Genomic DNA, 5,850 nt, shown 5'->3' with positions numbered 1-5,850 from the left:
GTCTCAAAGGTGAACTACATAGAGGGCCCCGATGTAATAGTTTGCATAAAATTTTTTGGACCTACGATGCATTCACCATTGGAAGTTCCCTTCCTAGGAAACCCCAACCCCGCTGAGCAATTCTGTTATCAGTGTACTTGCTTACCTCATCCGGGATTTGGAGCTTCTTCTCGACATGCGAGCTTCTCTTCCAAAGAAAGTCGGGGAACTTAAGTTCTGAGTAACGGTTGCTGAACTTGTACGTGTTAGTGGGAGGTGTATTCTGATCAATTTTGACTCTCCCACTGATACGTCGTTCATAAAATGCAACATCCACTCCCTCAGCGAACTGTAAGGTTCGTTTCCTTTTTTCAGACCCTATGGCCTTACCCTTGCCTTTTCTGTTAGACATCCTGAAAAACAATAGAGGAAATGGGAATACGAAATATGATCTAAAGGTGATGAGTGGATATTTTATACGCTTTTTGGCATCATTTTCATATAGTTTTTAGTAGTTTTTTTTTGTTTTTATTTAGTTTTTATAGGTTTTAGTGTTAAATTCACATTTTTAGATTCTACTAAGAGTTTTTGTGTTTTTGGACAATTTTAGGTATTTTCTAGTTGAAATTGAGGAGCTGGAGCAGAAGTCTGATTCATAGACAGAAAAAGCACTACAGATGCTGTCTGGATCTGACCTGCCTACATTCGCAAGAGCTTTTCTAGAGCTACAGAAGTCCAAATGAAGCGCTCTCAATGGCTATGAAAAGCTGACTCTCAGAGCTTTCCAGCAATATATAACGTTCTATACCTTTTATCGGATTAGAAGGCCCAAAACTGGCGTCCAACACCAGCTTCATGCTCCTTCCAAGCGTCCAGCGCACAAAGAGCAGAGCCGAGCGTCCAAAGGCCCGGAGAGGACCCCCTAGCTGGCATTCCACACCCAAGGAGCCTCATAGCACGTGGATCTCATTAAAGCTCAGCCCAAACACTCACCAAGTGGGCCTCAGAAGTGGATTTTAGCACTAAATAGACTGTTTTACCCTTACTAGTCATTTGTTTAGTATTTAAAGGATTTGATCTATGTAATTTGGGGGGAACAGACATCACTTTTCTCATTATTTTCATTTTCACCATTGTTTTTTCTTTCAGTATGAGTTTTTAAACCTCCTAGGTTGAGGTGGGGAGCCTTGCAGTGTCTTATGAATTAATAAAAGTATTTCTGTTTCATCCTCAATCTGTGTTTGATCTATCTTTAAGATGTATATTCCAATCTTCATCGTGGTGAGCACGATGATCTGAAAAATTAGCTCTATCCATCACATTAAGATAAACATGCCTGACAAACACCCGCGTCTACTTGGGTTCGTGTGAATACTTGGCCGGAAAGAATGAACCTACAGCTATGTTTATACATCTCTCAGGCGGCTAATCTACAACTTTGTTGGGGACTTCTTGAGACATCAGTTCAACTAATTTCCAGGGAGATTAGGGTCTCTGTGGTAGAGGCTAGAACTAACAGCGCAGCATTCCTCCGATCCGGAAGATTTGACCTCGTCTGTGGCGTTTTGAGTAGGATCATCAAGGAGAATGGACTGTACGCGCTTCACCCTCAAGTAGAGATGGATCCACACTAAACTTGGGTTTCAGATCTGGAGGAGTATTGGTAGCTGCTCAAACCAATGTCAATCACATACAGCCTGCCATTGAAGAAATCACTCACAAGCAAAGAGAGAAGTAATACCAAAGTTAATTCAGATAGACAAAGCAACTCCAATCCTCAACTCTATTCCTATTACTGTTTGCCCTTGTCTCAATCCAACTGAATTTATTTACAAATACAAATTATGAATAGTTTCCTCTAATTCATCAACCTTTTGATTCCGCCTGACTAAGACCTAAAAGACAACCATAGCTTACTTCAAACCACAATCCTCGTGGGATCGACCCTGACTCGCTCAAGTATTACTTGGACGACCCAGTGCACTTGCTGGTACTGCTGCTGTACGAAATACTGTGGGTTTTGCGTACACGCGCACCAAGTTTTTGGCGCCGTTACCGGGGATTGTTGAGTTTGGACAAACTTTCGGATTGTCTTACTCCTTAGATCAGCTAAGTTTATTTTACATTATTTTAATTGAGTCTTTTTTAATTTTTGTTTTATTCTTCTTCCAATTTTTTGAAAAATTAAAACCTTTTCAAAAATATTTTTCTTCTCTTTGTTCAATGTATGTTCTTGTTGAGTCTCTGATTTTTGCAAGAGTATAACTTTGATTAAAGTCCTTTATTTTTATTTTCTCCTTCTTCAAAATTTTCGAAAATCACAAAAATTTTTCCAAAAATATTTTTTTATTATTTTCTTGTTTAATCTTTGTTCTTTTTTAATGTGTCTATGTTCTTGGTAATTTCGCATTCTTGAGTCCTATTTTCTAAAAATTTTCAAAAATAAATTTTTTTGGTTTAATCTTGTGCAAGTCTTTCATTTTAGTGTTTTCTTGTGTTTTTCTTTGTGTTTTTCGAAAATTGTGTTTTGATTTTCTAAAAATTTTAAGTTTAGTGTTATTTTTTGTTCTTGAGTTCTTGATGAATGGATTTTTTATGGTAAAGAATTTCACAAATAAAATCTCGTTGCTATTATAGTTTCTAAACTAACAAAGAATCCTCTCATACAAAAATTTGGTTGTCACAAGTAACAAACCCCTAAAAATAATAACCGAAGTATTCAAACCTTGGGTCGTCTCTCAATGGAATTGCAGGGAAGTGTTCTTGTTATTGGTTATGAGTTGTATATTTTGGGGTTTTGATAAGAGACATGAAAAGTAAATTGAAAGAAGTAAACTAATAACTAAGAAGCTCTTAGCAAGGAATGAGAATTAGAAGTCCTATCCTCATTATCATCATCAATTGTGATGAAAATTGTCCATTGCTCCCACTTAGTCAACCTCTAACTATGAAGGTAAGTCAAGTGATAAATCAACATGAACCCTCAAGTCCTAGTCAACTCCTAAGGAAAGACTAGAGTTAGTGAAATTCAAATCAACTAGCAACTTTCAATTATCAATCAACAAAAGAGTTTGATAACTCAAGAGTCTCCAGTTACTCAACCAAAGCCAAGAGTGAAAAATCAACTCTAATATCCTCCCAAGCATTTTGTCAAACACTTGGAAGGCATAAAAGGAAAGTAAAATCAAATTGCGAGAAAAGTAAATCTACAACTACTGATTGCAAGGAAATTAACAACAACAATTCAGATCAACAATAAAAGAAATCAAACATGAATTGCATTAAAGAGATGTAAAAGAAACAAGAGTGTATCAACAACAAAGTAAACAATTACAAGAATTCAAATGCTAAACTAGAGAAGCAAGAGTAGAAGAACAAGAATTGATAAAGGAAAAGTAAATCAAAGCATGAATTAAACCTAGATCTAAGAAATCCTAATCTAACCTAATCCTAATTATAAAGAGAAGAGAGAGCTTCTCTCTCTAGAAACTAACTAAAACATTCCCTCCAAAATTCAATTATGACTTCCCCCCTTTGACTCCTCTTGATTTTTGTATATATTAGGCTCAGAATTCAGTTGGATTTGGGTCTGGGAAGCCTAAAATTCGCCCCCAGCGTTTTTACTTTAATGAAGTCACATGCGAGCTTCGATGCATACGCGTGGGTCATGCGTACGCGTTGCTTGGCGATTTTGCTTTCCACACGCACGCGTCATGTACGCGTACGCGTCGCCATGCGACTTCACATTCCATGCGTGCTTTTCTCTACTTTGCATGATTTCCCTTGATTTCCCATGATTTCTCTACTTTGCATGCTTTTCTCTTCATTCCTTTGATCCATTCCTAGCCTTTTCAACCTGAAATCACTAACACACACATCAAGGCATCTAGTGGAATCAAAGGGAATTAAAATTAACCAATTAAGGGCCTAAAAGGCATGTTTTCACTCTTAAGCACAAATTAGGAAGAATATACAAAATCATGCTATTTTAGTGAATAAGTGTGAAAAGAGGGTGGTAAAATCCCTTAAATTCAGCATAAAATGCACTACCAATAGTGGCGCATCAGTTCTTGGAGTCTTTAAATTTTTGTTCTTTGTGTTCTTGTGAGTCTTCAAGGTGTTCTTGAGTCTTGCATGTGTTTTGATCTTAAAATTTTTAAGTTTGGTGTCCCTTGGTATTTCCCTCCAAAAATTTTCGAAAAACAAGGGTGCTAGATCTAAAAATTTTAAGTCTTATGTCTTTTTTGTGTTTTTCTCTTTCATCATAAAATTCAAAAAAATAAAAAATATCTTTTATAACTAATTTTTAGCATAATTTTCGAAAATTAACAAAAAAATTCAGATTTCAATTTTAAAATTTTATCATATCATATCTTAGTTGTCAAGTTTTCAAAAATCAAAATTTTCAAATTTAAAAATCTTATCTTTTTCAAAAATCTTATCTTTTTCAAAACTTATCATATCTTTTTCAAATTTAAAATTCTTATCTTATCTTTTTCAAAATTCAAATTTTTAAATCATATCTTTTTCAAAATCAATTTCAAATTTTTTAATTTCATATCTTATATTTTTCTAATTTCAAGTTTTAATTTCAAAATCTTTTATTATCTTACTTCTTATCTTATTTTTTAAATTTAAATCTTTTCTTATCTTATCTTTTATTTTTATTTTTATTTTTTATCCTTTCTTAATTAATATCTTTCTTCTTCTCTCTCATCTTTTTCAAAACTACCTGACTAACTCTCTCTTCTCAATTTTTTGAAAACTACTTCTTATCTTCTATCTCTTATTTTTCAAAACCTCTTAACTAACTCTTCTCTTCCTTAATTTTCGAAAATATCTCTCTTCTTCTCTCTCATCTTTTTCAAAACCACCTAACTAACTCTCTTCTCTTCTTAATTTTTGAAAAAATATCTCCATCTTCTCTCTCATTTTTTTTAAAACCACCTAACTAACTCCTTCTACTCTTAAATTTTTGAAAACTTCTTCTCTCTTCTCTCCCTTCTATTTTCGAAAATTTAACAATTAAAATTCAAATCTTTTTAAAATTAATTTAATCTAATTTTTAAAAAATTAATTAATTAATTAAATAGAAACAAAAATATTTTAATTCTTATTTACTTTTTCTATTTATACTTCTTTACTCCTACCTTCTATTGTCATAGTACTCTTGTTTTCTTTCATCTTGACATCTCACTCGGAGCTTCTTGCCAAGTGACACAGAAAGCTTTCTTGTGATTTCCTTTTCATCTTTTCTCCTCTCTTTTATTCTATCCTCTTTTATTTACTCTTATCTCTATCTCCAAGGTATTTTTCCTTTATTTATTTTAATTTATTTATTTTTATTTATTTTTTTTTTATTTTATCTTCTTCTTTCTCTACTTCTGACTTTGCGGAGGAGCTTCTTGCCTACTGGCGTGGTCTCTTCTTCTTTTTCTTTCCTTCTTGTTTATGACCAGGAACAGGGATAAAGAACCCCTCTTAACTCCTGATCCTGAACCTAAGAAGACTCTAAGGAGGCGTTTACAACTAGCTAAAGCACAACACTCCGGAAGAGACCTTTCAGAATGTTTTGAACAAGAATTGGAGGATATGGCCGAACCACAAGAGGAGCCTAAAAAGGTCCTTGGTGACTTCACCATGCCTACCTCTGACTTTTATGGCAGAAGCATTATTGTACCTGCCATTGGAGCTAACAATTTTGAGCTTAAGCCTCAGTTAGTCTCTCTTCTACAGCAGAACTACAAATTCCATGGACTTCCAATGGAAGATCCATATCAGTTCTTGGAAAAATTTTTATAGATCTGTGATATTGTAAACACTAATGGAGTTAATCCTGAAGCCTACAAGTTGATGCTTTTCCCCTTTGCT

This window comes from Arachis ipaensis, chromosome B07, assembly GCF_000816755.2.
Source record: "Arachis ipaensis cultivar K30076 chromosome B07, Araip1.1, whole genome shotgun sequence".
Lineage (NCBI taxonomy): Eukaryota > Viridiplantae > Streptophyta > Magnoliopsida > Fabales > Fabaceae > Arachis > Arachis ipaensis.
Note: the sequence above shows the minus strand (reverse complement) of the source record.